Source organism: Betta splendens, chromosome 2 (assembly GCF_900634795.4).
Source record: "Betta splendens chromosome 2, fBetSpl5.4, whole genome shotgun sequence".
NCBI classification, from domain to species: domain Eukaryota; kingdom Metazoa; phylum Chordata; class Actinopteri; order Anabantiformes; family Osphronemidae; genus Betta; species Betta splendens.
In genome coordinates, this window is record NC_040882.2 from 23715254 (window position 1) to 23729935 (window position 14682).

The following is a 14682-nucleotide window of genomic DNA, read 5'->3' on the forward strand; positions in this document are numbered from 1 at the left end:
GGGAGGAAAGCAGACAGGAAATTAGAAACATATTAAAATGTTTCACTATTTACATTCAATAGTCAAGATTTTCATGTTGAAGTCATCCACTTGGCAAATATAAAGCCATTTGTCCTTTTTGACATTGTACTCACAATTCGTACAACTTCTCTTTGGAGATTCTGGAACTGAACGCTGTTGTTGTCATTGAGTTGTGATTCATATGCTGTATTCAGGACAGCTGAGAGAAGGAAAACTGTTGTGGTCCCTGAAGTGTTGAAATTAGCTGCTGTCGTCTCTGCTGTTGAAGCAGGTGTAGCACTGGCGGTTGTTTGTTCAGTGGTTTCTGTAGTAGTGACGACGGGGGCTTCAGTTGTTGGACTTGTCGTCCCATTCAGTACTGCCAAAGCACAAGTATAAAACCATGTAGATTGAGAGAAACAATAATCTGTACAGTAGTAGTCAGCAGATTTTATGTACAGTTGGCCTTGTCCATCATTATGCGTTTGCACAGTCATTATTACCAATCCATAATTTCAGAAGGTGCCGGGAACAGAACCATTATTAACCTACTATGTACAGTAAACCTTTATAATGATACGAACTGGAGACTCAACAACAATGGAAACGCACAAAGAAACATTCTCACCACAGAGTGTCTGTGAGTGTTTTCATGTTTGTTAAGGGTCTTAGGGTGAGATTTCAGGCAACAGTTCACTTACCAACTACTTGAATGGAAGTGGACACAACAGTGAGATTGAAGGTGTTGTTGGGATTGGACACAGCACTTGCTAAAGCTGTTGCGACATCGCTAGCCTGTGGGGTTTCTCCAGGTGCAGCAAGGTCATTGAACTCAATTGCCAGGTCTACTTTAGTAAGAGTTGTGTTTGATGTGACAAATGGGCTGCACAGAACAGAAGAACATTTCAATGACATCATATTGATAGTCGTGAATCATATGTGCAACTGATCCATGAACTGGGTTCCTTTGCAATAAATCACTTATGATAGTGGTGAATAGCACAAAGAGAGAAAACCAAAGTCATTCAAGGGCAAGAACTCAAAGTCTTACCTGAATTCTATGACATAGGCATAGATGAAAGTAATATAGATGTGGCTGTAGACAGAGTCCACCTGAGGGAGGAAAGCAGACAGGAAATTAGAAACATATTAAAATGTTTCACTATTTACATTCAATAGTCAAGATTTTCATGTTGAAGTCATCCACTTGGCAAATATAAAGCCATTTGTCCGTTTTGACATTGTACTCACAATTCGTACAACTTCTCTTTGGAGATTCTGGAACTGAACGCTGTTGTTGTCATTGAGTTGTGATTCATATGTTGTATTCAGGACAGCTGAGAGAAGGAAAACTGTTGTGGTCCCTGAAGTGTTGAAATTAGCTGCTGTCGTCTCTGCTGTTGAAGCAGGTGTAGCACTGGCGGTTGTTTGTTCAGTGGTTTCTGTAGTAGTGACGACGGGGGCTTCAGTTGTTGGACTTGTCGTCCCATTCAGTACTGCCAAAGCACAAGTATAAAACCATGTAGATTGAGAGAAACAATAATCTGTACAGTAGTAGTCAGCAGATTTTATGTACAGTTGGCCTTGTCCATCATTATGCGTCTGCACAGTCATTATTACCAATCCATAATTTCAGAAGGTGCCGGGAACAGAACCATTATTAACCTACTATGTACAGTAAACCTTTATAATGATACGAACTGGAGACTCAACAACAATGGAAACGCACAAAGAAACATTCTCACCACAGAGTGTCTGTGAGTGTTTTCATGTTTGTTAAGGGTCTTAGAGTGAGATTTCAGGCAACAGTTCACTTACCAACTACTTGAATGGAAGTGGACACAACAGTGAGATTGAAGGTGTTGTTGGGATTGGACACAGCACTTGCTAAAGCTGTTGCGACATCGCTAGCCTGTGGGGTTTCTCCAGGTGCAGCAAGGTCATTGAACTCAATTGCCAGGTCTACTTTAGTAAGAGTTGTGTTTGATGTGACAAATGGGCTGCACAGAACAGAAGAACATTTCAATGACATCATATTGATAGTCGTGAATCATATGTGCAACTGATCCATGAACTGGGTTCCTTTGCAATAAATCACTTATGATAGTGGTGAATAGCACAAAGAGAGAAAACCAAAGTCATTCAAGGGCAAGAACTCAAAGTCTTACCTGAATTCTATGACATAGGCATAGATGAAAGTAATATAGATGTGGCTGTAGACAGAGTCCACCTGAGGGAGGAAAGCAGACAGGAAATTAGAAACATATTAAAATGTTTCACTATTTACATTCAATAGTCAAGATTTTCATGTTGAAGTCATCCACTTGGCAAATATAAAGCCATTTGTCCTTTTTGACATTGTACTCACAATTCGTACAACTTCTCTTTGGAGAGTCTGGAACTGAACGCTGTTGTTGTCATTGAGTTGTGATTCATATGCTTGTATTCAGGACAGCTGAGAGAAGGAAAACTGTTGTGGTCCCTGAAGTGTTGAAATTAGCTGCTGTCGTCTCTGCTGTTGAAGCAGGTGTAGCACTGGCGGTTGTTTGTTCAGTGGTTTCTGTAGTAGTGACGACGGGGGCTTCAGTTGTTGGACTTGTCGTCCCATTCAGTACTGCCAAAGCACAAGTATAAAACCATGTAGATTGAGAGAAACAATAATCTGTACAGTAGTAGTCAGCAGATTTTATGTACAGTTGGCCTTGTCCATCATTATGCGTTTGCACAGTCATTATTACCAATCCATAATTTCAGAAGGTGCCGGGAACAGAACCATTATTAACCTACTATGTACAGTAAACCTTTATAATGATACGAACTGGAGACTCAACAACAATGGAAACGCACAAAGAAACATTCTCACCACAGAGTGTCTGTGAGTGTTTTCATGTTTGTTAAGGGTCTTAGGGTGAGATTTCAGGCAACAGTTCACTTACCAACTACTTGAATGGAAGTGGACACAACAGTGAGATTGAAGGTGTTGTTGGGATTGGACACAGCACTTGCTAAAGCTGTTGCGACATCGCTAGCCTGTGGGGTTTCTCCAGGTGCAGCACGGTCATTGAACTCAATTGCCAGGTCTACTTTAGTAAGAGTTGTGTTTGATGTGACAAATGGGCTGCACAGAACAGAAGAACATTTCAATGACATCATATTGATAGTCGTGAATCATATGTGCAACTGATCCATGAACTGGGTTCCTTTGCAATAAATCACTTATGATAGTGGTGAATAGCACAAAGAGAGAAAACCAAAGTCATTCAAGGGCAAGAACTCAAAGTCTTACCTGAATTCTATGACATAGGCATAGATGAAAGTAATATAGATGTGGCTGTAGACAGAGTCCACCTGAGGGAGGAAAGCAGACAGGAAATTAGAAACATATTAAAATGTTTCACTATTTACATTCAATAGTCAAGATTTTCATGTTGAAGTCATCCACTTGGCAAATATAAAGCCATTTGTCCGTTTTGACATTGTACTCACAATTCGTACAACTTCTCTTTGGAGAGTCTGGAACTGAACGCTGTTGTTGTCATTGAGTTGTGATTCATATGTTGTATTCAGGACAGCTGAGAGAAGGAAAACTGTTGTGGTCCCTGAAGTGTTGAAATTAGCTGCTGTCGTCTCTGCTGTTGAAGCAGGTGTAGCACTGGCGGTTGTTTGTTCAGTGGTTTCTGTAGTAGTGACGACGGGGGCTTCAGTTGTTGGACTTGTCGTCCCATTCAGTACTGCCAAAGCACAAGTATAAAACCATGTAGATTGAGAGAAACAATAATCTGTACAGTAGTAGTCAGCAGATTTTATGTACAGTTGGCCTTGTCCATCATTATGCGTCTGCACAGTCATTACTACCAATCCATAATTTCAGAAGGTGCCGGGAACAGAACTATTATTAACCTACTATGTACAGTAAACCTTTATAATGATACGAACTGGAGACTCAACAACAATGGAAACGCACAAAGAAACATTCTCACCACAGAGTGTCTGTGAGTGTTTTCATGTTTGTTAAGGGTCTTAGGGTGAGATTTCAGGCAACAGTTCACTTACCAACTACTTGAATGGAAGTGGACACAACAGTGAGATTGAAGGTGTTGTTGGGATTGGACACAGCACTTGCTAAAGCTGTTGCGACATCGCTAGCCTGTGGGGTTTCTCCAGGTGCAGCACGGTCATTGAACTCAATTGCCAGGTCTACTTTAGTAAGAGTTGTGTTTGATGTGACAAATGGGCTGCACAGAACAGAAGAACATTTCAATGACATCATATTGATAGTCGTGAATCATATGTGCAACTGATCCATGAACTGGGTTCCTTTGCAATAAATCACTTATGATAGTGGTGAATAGCACAAAGAGAGAAAACCAAAGTCATTCAAGGGCAAGAACTCAAAGTCTTACCTGAATTCTATGACATAGGCATAGATGAAAGTAATATAGATGTGGCTGTAGACAGAGTCCACCTGAGGGAGGAAAGCAGACAGGAAATTAGAAACATATTAAAATGTTTCACTATTTACATTCAATAGTCAAGATTTTCATGTTGAAGTCATCCACTTGGCAAATATAAAGCCATTTGTCCGTTTTGACATTGTACTCACAATTCGTACAACTTCTCTTTGGAGATTCTGGAACTGAACGCTGTTGTTGTCATTGAGTTGTGATTCATATGTTGTATTCAGGACAGCTGAGAGAAGGAAAACTGTTGTGGTCCCTGAAGTGTTGAAATTAGCTGCTGTCGTCTCTGCTGTTGAAGCAGGTGTAGCACTGGCGGTTGTTTGTTCAGTGGTTTCTGTAGTAGTGACGACGGGGGCTTCAGTTGTTGGACTTGTCGTCCCATTCAGTACTGCCAAAGCACAAGTATAAAACCATGTAGATTGAGAGAAACAATAATCTGTACAGTAGTAGTCAGCAGATTTTATGTACAGTTGGCCTTGTCCATCATTATGCGTTTGCACAGTCATTATTACCAATCCATAATTTCAGAAAGGTGCCGGGAACAGAACCATTATTAACCTACTATGTACAGTAAACCTTTATAATGATACGAACTGGAGACTCAACAACAATGGAAACGCACAAAGAAACATTCTCACCACAGAGTGTCTGTGAGTGTTTTCATGTTTGTTAAGGGTCTTAGGGTGAGATTTCAGGCAACAGTTCACTTACCAACTACTTGAATGGAAGTGGACACAACAGTGAGATTGAAGGTGTTGTTGGGATTGGACACAGCACTTGCTAAAGCTGTTGCGACATCGCTAGCCTGTGGGGTTTCTCCAGGTGCAGCAAGGTCATTGAACTCAATTGCCAGGTCTACTTTAGTAAGATGTTGTGTTTGATGTGACAAATGGGCTGCACAAAACAGAAGAACATTTCAATGACATCATATTGATAGTCGTGAATCATATGTGCAACTGATCCATGAACTGGGTTCCTTTGCAATAAATCACTTATGATAGTGGTGAATAGCACAAAGAGAGAAAACCAAAGTCATTCAAGGGCAAGAACTCAAAGTCTTACCTGAATTCTATGACATAGGCATAGATGAAAGTAATATAGATGTGGCTGTAGACAGAGTCCACCTGAGGGAGGAAAGCAGACAGGAAATTAGAAACATATTAAAATGTTTCACTATTTACATTCAATAGTCAAGATTTTCATGTTGAAGTCATCCACTTGGCAAATATAAAGCCATTTGTCCGTTTTGACATTGTACTCACAATTCGTACAACTTCTCTTTGGAGAGTCTGGAACTGAACGCTGTTGTTGTCATTGAGTTGTGATTCATATGTTGTATTCAGGACAGCTGAGAGAAGGAAAACTGTTGTGGTCCCTGAAGTGTTGAAATTAGCTGCTGTCGTCTCTGCTGTTGAAGCAGGTGTAGCACTGGCGGTTGTTTGTTCAGTGGTTTCTGTAGTAGTGACGACGGGGGCTTCAGTTGTTGGACTTGTCGTCCCATTCAGTACTGCCAAAGCACAAGTATAAAACCATGTAGATTGAGAGAAACAATAATCTGTACAGTAGTAGTCAGCAGATTTTATGTACAGTTGGCCTTGTCCATCATTATGCGTCTGCACAGTCATTATTACCAATCCATAATTTCAGAAGGTGCCGGGAACAGAACCATTATTAACCTACTATGTACAGTAAACCTTTATAATGATACGAACTGGAGACTCAACAACAATGGAAACGCACAAAGAAACATTCTCACCACAGAGTGTCTGTGAGTGTTTTCATGTTTGTTAAGGGTCTTAGGGTGAGATTTCAGGCAACAGTTCACTTACCAACTACTTGAATGGAAGTGGACACAACAGTGAGATTGAAGGTGTTGTTGGGATTGGACACAGCACTTGCTAAAGCTGTTGCGACATCGCTAGCCTGTGGGGTTTCTCCAGGTGCAGCACGGTCATTGAACTCAATTGCCAGGTCTACTTTAGTAAGAGTTGTGTTTGATGTGACAAATGGGCTGCACAGAACAGAAGAACATTTCAATGACATCATATTGATAGTCGTGAATCATATGTGCAACTGATCCATGAACTGGGTTCCTTTGCAATAAATCACTTATGATAGTGGTGAATAGCACAAAGAGAGAAAACCAAAGTCATTCAAGGGCAAGAACTCAAAGTCTTACCTGAATTCTATGACATAGGCATAGATGAAAGTAATATAGATGTGGCTGTAGACAGAGTCCACCTGAGGGAGGAAAGCAGACAGGAAATTAGAAACATATTAAAATGTTTCACTATTTACATTCAATAGTCAAGATTTTCATGTTGAAGTCATCCACTTGGCAAATATAAAGCCATTTGTCCGTTTTGACATTGTACTCACAATTCGTACAACTTCTCTTTGGAGATTCTGGAACTGAACGCTGTTGTTGTCATTGAGTTGTGATTCATATGTTGTATTCAGGACAGCTGAGAGAAGGAAAACTGTTGTGGTCCCTGAAGTGTTGAAATTAGCTGCTGTCGTCTCTGCTGTTGAAGCAGGTGTAGCACTGGCGGTTGTTTGTTCAGTGGTTTCTGTAGTAGTGACGACGGGGGGCTTCAGTTGTTGGACTTGTCGTCCCATTCAGTACTGCCAAAGCACAAGTATAAAACCATGTAGATTGAGAGAAACAATAATCTGTACAGTAGTAGTCAGCAGATTTTATGTACAGTTGGCCTTGTCCATCATTATGCGTCTGCACAGTCATTATTACCAATCCATAATTTCAGAAGGTGCCGGGAACAGAACCATTATTAACCTACTATGTACAGTAAACCTTTATAATGATACGAACTGGAGACTCAACAACAATGGAAACGCACAAAGAAACATTCTCACCACAGAGTGTCTGTGAGTGTTTTCATGTTTGTTAAGGGTCTTAGAGTGAGATTTCAGGCAACAGTTCACTTACCAACTACTTGAATGGAAGTGGACACAACAGTGAGATTGAAGGTGTTGTTGGGATTGGACACAGCACTTGCTAAAGCTGTTGCGACATCGCTAGCCTGTGGGGTTTCTCCAGGTGCAGCAAGGTCATTGAACTCAATTGCCAGGTCTACTTTAGTAAGAGTTGTGTTTGATGTGACAAATGGGCTGCACAGAACAGAAGAACATTTCAATGACATCATATTGATAGTCGTGAATCATATGTGCAACTGATCCATGAACTGGGTTCCTTTGCAATAAATCACTTATGATAGTGGTGAATAGCACAAAGAGAGAAAACCAAAGTCATTCAAGGGCAAGAACTCAAAGTCTTACCTGAATTCTATGACATAGGCATAGATGAAAGTAATATAGATGTGGCTGTAGACAGAGTCCACCTGAGGGAGGAAAGCAGACAGGAAATTAGAAACATATTAAAATGTTTCACTATTTACATTCAATAGTCAAGATTTTCATGTTGAAGTCATCCACTTGGCAAATATAAAGCCATTTGTCCTTTTTGACATTGTACTCACAATTCGTACAACTTCTCTTTGGAGATTCTGGAACTGAACGCTGTTGTTGTCATTGAGTTGTGATTCATATGCTGTATTCAGGACAGCTGAGAGAAGGAAAACTGTTGTGGTCCCTGAAGTGTTGAAATTAGCTGCTGTCGTCTCTGCTGTTGAAGCAGGTGTAGCACTGGCGGTTGTTTGTTCAGTGGTTTCTGTAGTAGTGACGACGGGGGCTTCAGTTGTTGGACTTGTCGTCCCATTCAGTACTGCCAAAGCACAAGTATAAAACCATGTAGATTGAGAGAAACAATAATCTGTACAGTAGTAGTCAGCAGATTTTATGTACAGTTGGCCTTGTCCATCATTATGCGTCTGCACAGTCATTATTACCAATCCATAATTTCAGAAGGTGCCGGGAACAGAACCATTATTAACCTACTATGTACAGTAAACCTTTATAATGATACGAACTGGAGACTCAACAACAATGGAAACGCACAAAGAAACATTCTCACCACAGAGTGTCTGTGAGTGTTTTCATGTTTGTTAAGGGTCTTAGGGTGAGATTTCAGGCAACAGTTCACTTACCAACTACTTGAATGGAAGTGGACACAACAGTGAGATTGAAGGTGTTGTTGGGATTGGACACAGCACTTGCTAAAGCTGTTGCGACATCGCTAGCCTGTGGGGTTTCTCCAGGTGCAGCAAGGTCATTGAACTCAATTGCCAGGTCTACTTTAGTAAGAGTTGTGTTTGATGTGACAAATGGGCTGCACAGAACAGAAGAACATTTCAATGACATCATATTGATAGTCGTGAATCATATGTGCAACTGATCCATGAACTGGGTTCCTTTGCAATAAATCACTTATGATAGTGGTGAATAGCACAAAGAGAGAAAACCAAAGTCATTCAAGGGCAAGAACTCAAAGTCTTACCTGAATTCTATGACATAGGCATAGATGAAAGTAATATAGATGTGGCTGTAGACAGAGTCCACCTGAGGGAGGAAAGCAGACAGGAAATTAGAAACATATTAAAATGTTTCACTATTTACATTCAATAGTCAAGATTTTCATGTTGAAGTCATCCACTTGGCAAATATAAAGCCATTTGTCCGTTTTGACATTGTACTCACAATTCGTACAACTTCTCTTTGGAGAGTCTGGAACTGAACGCTGTTGTTGTCATTGAGTTGTGATTCATATGTTGTATTCAGGACAGCTGAGAGAAGGAAAACTGTTGTGGTCCCTGAAGTGTTGAAATTAGCTGCTGTCGTCTCTGCTGTTGAAGCAGGTGTAGCACTGGCGGTTGTTTGTTCAGTGGTTTCTGTAGTAGTGACGACGGGGGCTTCAGTTGTTGGACTTGTCGTCCCATTCAGTACTGCCAAAGCACAAGTATAAAACCATGTAGATTGAGAGAAACAATAATCTGTACAGTAGTAGTCAGCAGATTTTATGTACAGTTGGCCTTGTCCATCATTATGCGTCTGCACAGTCATTATTACCAATCCATAATTTCAGAAGGTGCCGGGAACAGAACCATTATTAACCTACTATGTACAGTAAACCTTTATAATGATACGAACTGGAGACTCAACAACAATGGAAACGCACAAAGAAACATTCTCACCACAGAGTGTCTGTGAGTGTTTTCATGTTTGTTAAGGGTCTTAGGGTGAGATTTCAGGCAACAGTTCACTTACCAACTACTTGAATGGAAGTGGACACAACAGTGAGATTGAAGGTGTTGTTGGGATTGGACACAGCACTTGCTAAAGCTGTTGCGACATCGCTAGCCTGTGGGGTTTCTCCAGGTGCAGCAAGGTCATTGAACTCAATTGCCAGGTCTACTTTAGTAAGAGTTGTGTTTGATGTGACAAATGGGCTGCACAGAACAGAAGAACATTTCAATGACATCATATTGATAGTCGTGAATCATATGTGCAACTGATCCATGAACTGGGTTCCTTTGCAATAAATCACTTATGATAGTGGTGAATAGCACAAAGAGAGAAAACCAAAGTCATTCAAGGGCAAGAACTCAAAGTCTTACCTGAATTCTATGACATAGGCATAGATGAAAGTAATATAGATGTGGCTGTAGACAGAGTCCACCTGAGGGAGGAAAGCAGACAGGAAATTAGAAACATATTAAAATGTTTCACTATTTACATTCAATAGTCAAGATTTTCATGTTGAAGTCATCCACTTGGCAAATATAAAGCCATTTGTCCGTTTTGACATTGTACTCACAATTCGTACAACTTCTCTTTGGAGAGTCTGGAACTGAACGCTGTTGTTGTCATTGAGTTGTGATTCATATGCTGTATTCAGGACAGCTGAGAGAAGGAAAACTGTTGTGGTCCCTGAAGTGTTGAAATTAGCTGCTGTCGTCTCTGCTGTTGAAGCAGGTGTAGCACTGGCGGTTGTTTGTTCAGTGGTTTCTGTAGTAGTGACGACGGGGGCTTCAGTTGTTGGACTTGTCGTCCCATTCAGTACTGCCAAAGCACAAGTATAAAACCATGTAGATTGAGAGAAACAATAATCTGTACAGTAGTAGTCAGCAGATTTTATGTACAGTTGGCCTTGTCCATCATTATGCGTCTGCACAGTCATTATTACCAATCCATAATTTCAGAAGGTGCCGGGAACAGAACCATTATTAACCTACTATGTACAGTAAACCTTTATAATGATACGAACTGGAGACTCAACAACAATGGAAACGCACAAAGAAACATTCTCACCACAGAGTGTCTGTGAGTGTTTTCATGTTTGTTAAGGGTCTTAGGGTGAGATTTCAGGCAACAGTTCACTTACCAACTACTTGAATGGAAGTGGACACAACAGTGAGATTGAAGGTGTTGTTGGGATTGGACACAGCACTTGCTAAAGCTGTTGCGACATCGCTAGCCTGTGGGGTTTCTCCAGGTGCAGCACGGTCATTGAACTCAATTGCCAGGTCTACTTTAGTAAGAGTTGTGTTTGATGTGACAAATGGGCTGCACAGAACAGAAGAACATTTCAATGACATCATATTGATAGTCGTGAATCATATGTGCAACTGATCCATGAACTGGGTTCCTTTGCAATAAATCACTTATGATAGTGGTGAATAGCACAAAGAGAGAAAACCAAAGTCATTCAAGGGCAAGAACTCAAAGTCTTACCTGAATTCTATGACATAGGCATAGATGAAAGTAATATAGATGTGGCTGTAGACAGAGTCCACCTGAGGGAGGAAAGCAGACAGGAAATTAGAAACATATTAAAATGTTTCACTATTTACATTCAATAGTCAAGATTTTCATGTTGAAGTCATCCACTTGGCAAATATAAAGCCATTTGTCCGTTTTGACATTGTACTCACAATTCGTACAACTTCTCTTTGGAGAGTCTGGAACTGAACGCTGTTGTTGTCATTGAGTTGTGATTCATATGTTGTATTCAGGACAGCTGAGAGAAGGAAAACTGTTGTGGTCCCTGAAGTGTTGAAATTAGCTGCTGTCGTCTCTGCTGTTGAAGCAGGTGTAGCACTGGTGGTTGTTTGTTCAGTGGTTTCTGTAGTAGTGACGACGGGGGCTTCAGTTGTTGGACTTGTCGTCCCATTCAGTACTGCCAAAGCACAAGTATAAAACCATGTAGATTGAGAGAAACAATAATCTGTACAGTAGTAGTCAGCAGATTTTATGTACAGTTGGCCTTGTCCATCATTATGCGTCTGCACAGTCATTATTACCAATCCATAATTTCAGAAGGTGCCGGGAACAGAACCATTATTAACCTACTATGTACAGTAAACCTTTATAATGATACGAACTGGAGACTCAACAACAATGGAAACGCACAAAGAAACATTCTCACCACAGAGTGTCTGTGAGTGTTTTCATGTTTGTTAAGGGTCTTAGGGTGAGATTTCAGGCAACAGTTCACTTACCAACTACTTGAATGGAAGTGGACACAACAGTGAGATTGAAGGTGTTGTTGGGATTGGACACAGCACTTGCTAAAGCTGTTGCGACATCGCTAGCCTGTGGGGTTTCTCCAGGTGCAGCAAGGTCATTGAACTCAATTGCCAGGTCTACTTTAGTAAGAGTTGTGTTTGATGTGACAAATGGGCTGCACAGAACAGAAGAACATTTCAATGACATCATATTGATAGTCGTGAATCATATGTGCAACTGATCCATGAACTGGGTTCCTTTGCAATAAATCACTTATGATAGTGGTGAATAGCACAAAGAGAGAAAACCAAAGTCATTCAAGGGCAAGAACTCAAAGTCTTACCTGAATTCTATGACATAGGCATAGATGAAAGTAATATAGATGTGGCTGTAGACAGAGTCCACCTGAGGGAGGAAAGCAGACAGGAAATTAGAAACATATTAAAATGTTTCACTATTTACATTCAATAGTCAAGATTTTCATGTTGAAGTCATCCACTTGGCAAATATAAAGCCATTTGTCCGTTTTGACATTGTACTCACAATTCGTACAACTTCTCTTTGGAGATTCTGGAACTGAACGCTGTTGTTGTCATTGAGTTGTGATTCATATGTTGTATTCAGGACAGCTGAGAGAAGGAAAACTGTTGTGGTCCCTGAAGTGTTGAAATTAGCTGCTGTCGTCTCTGCTGTTGAAGCAGGTGTAGCACTGGCGGTTGTTTGTTCAGTGGTTTCTGTAGTAGTGACGACGGGGGCTTCAGTTGTTGGACTTGTCGTCCCATTCAGTACTGCCAAAGCACAAGTATAAAACCATGTAGATTGAGAGAAACAATAATCTGTACAGTAGTAGTCAGCAGATTTTATGTACAGTTGGCCTTGTCCATCATTATGCGTCTGCACAGTCATTATTACCAATCCATAATTTCAGAAGGTGCCGGGAACAGAACCATTATTAACCTACTATGTACAGTAAACCTTTATAATGATACGAACTGGAGACTCAACAACAATGGAAACGCACAAAGAAACATTCTCACCACAGAGTGTCTGTGAGTGTTTTCATGTTTGTTAAGGGTCTTAGGGTGAGATTTCAGGCAACAGTTCACTTACCAACTACTTGAATGGAAGTGGACACAACAGTGAGATTGAAGGTGTTGTTGGGATTGGACACAGCACTTGCTAAAGCTGTTGCGACATCGCTAGCCTGTGGGGTTTCTCCAGGTGCAGCAAGGTCATTGAACTCAATTGCCAGGTCTACTTTAGTAAGAGTTGTGTTTGATGTGACAAATGGGCTGCACAAAACAGAAGAACATTTCAATGACATCATATTGATAGTCGTGAATCATATGTGCAACTGATCCATGAACTGGGTTCCTTTGCAATAAATCACTTATGATAGTGGTGAATAGCACAAAGAGAGAAAACCAAAGTCATTCAAGGGCAAGAACTCAAAGTCTTACCTGAATTCTATGACATAGGCATAGATGAAAGTAATATAGATGTGGCTGTAGACAGAGTCCACCTGAGGGAGGAAAGCAGACAGGAAATTAGAAACATATTAAAATGTTTCACTATTTACATTCAATAGTCAAGATTTTCATGTTGAAGTCATCCACTTGGCAAATATAAAGCCATTTGTCCGTTTTGACATTGTACTCACAATTCGTACAACTTCTCTTTGGAGAGTCTGGAACTGAACGCTGTTGTTGTCATTGAGTTGTGATTCATATGTTGTATTCAGGACAGCTGAGAGAAGGAAAACTGTTGTGGTCCCTGAAGTGTTGAAATTAGCTGCTGTCGTCTCTGCTGTTGAAGCAGGTGTAGCACTGGCGGTTGTTTGTTCAGTGGTTTCTGTAGTAGTGACGACGGGGGCTTCAGTTGTTGGACTTGTCGTCCCATTCAGTACTGCCAAAGCACAAGTATAAAACCATGTAGATTGAGAGAAACAATAATCTGTACAGTAGTAGTCAGCAGATTTTATGTACAGTTGGCCTTGTCCATCATTATGCGTCTGCACAGTCATTATTACCAATCCATAATTTCAGAAGGTGCCGGGAACAGAACCATTATTAACCTACTATGTACAGTAAACCTTTATAATGATACGAACTGGAGACTCAACAACAATGGAAACGCACAAAGAAACATTCTCACCACAGAGTGTCTGTGAGTGTTTTCATGTTTGTTAAGGGTCTTAGGGTGAGATTTCAGGCAACAGTTCACTTACCAACTACTTGAATGGAAGTGGACACAACAGTGAGATTGAAGGTGTTGTTGGGATTGGACACAGCACTTGCTAAAGCTGTTGCGACATCGCTAGCCTGTGGGGTTTCTCCAGGTGCAGCAAGGTCATTGAACTCAATTGCCAGGTCTACTTTAGTAAGAGTTGTGTTTGATGTGACAAATGGGCTGCACAAAACAGAAGAACATTTCAATGACATCATATTGATAGTCGTGAATCATATGTGCAACTGATCCATGAACTGGGTTCCTTTGCAATAAATCACTTATGATAGTGGTGAATAGCACAAAGAGAGAAAACCAAAGTCATTCAAGGGCAAGAACTCAAAGTCTTACCTGAATTCTATGACATAGGCATAGATGAAAGTAATATAGATGTGGCTGTAGACAGAGTCCACCTGAGGGAGGAAAGCAGACAGGAAATTAGAAACATATTAAAATGTTTCACTATTTACATTCAATAGTCAAGATTTTCATGTTGAAGTCATCCACTTGGCAAATATAAAGCCATTTGTCCGTTTTGACATTGTACTCACAATTCGTACAACTTCTCTTTGGA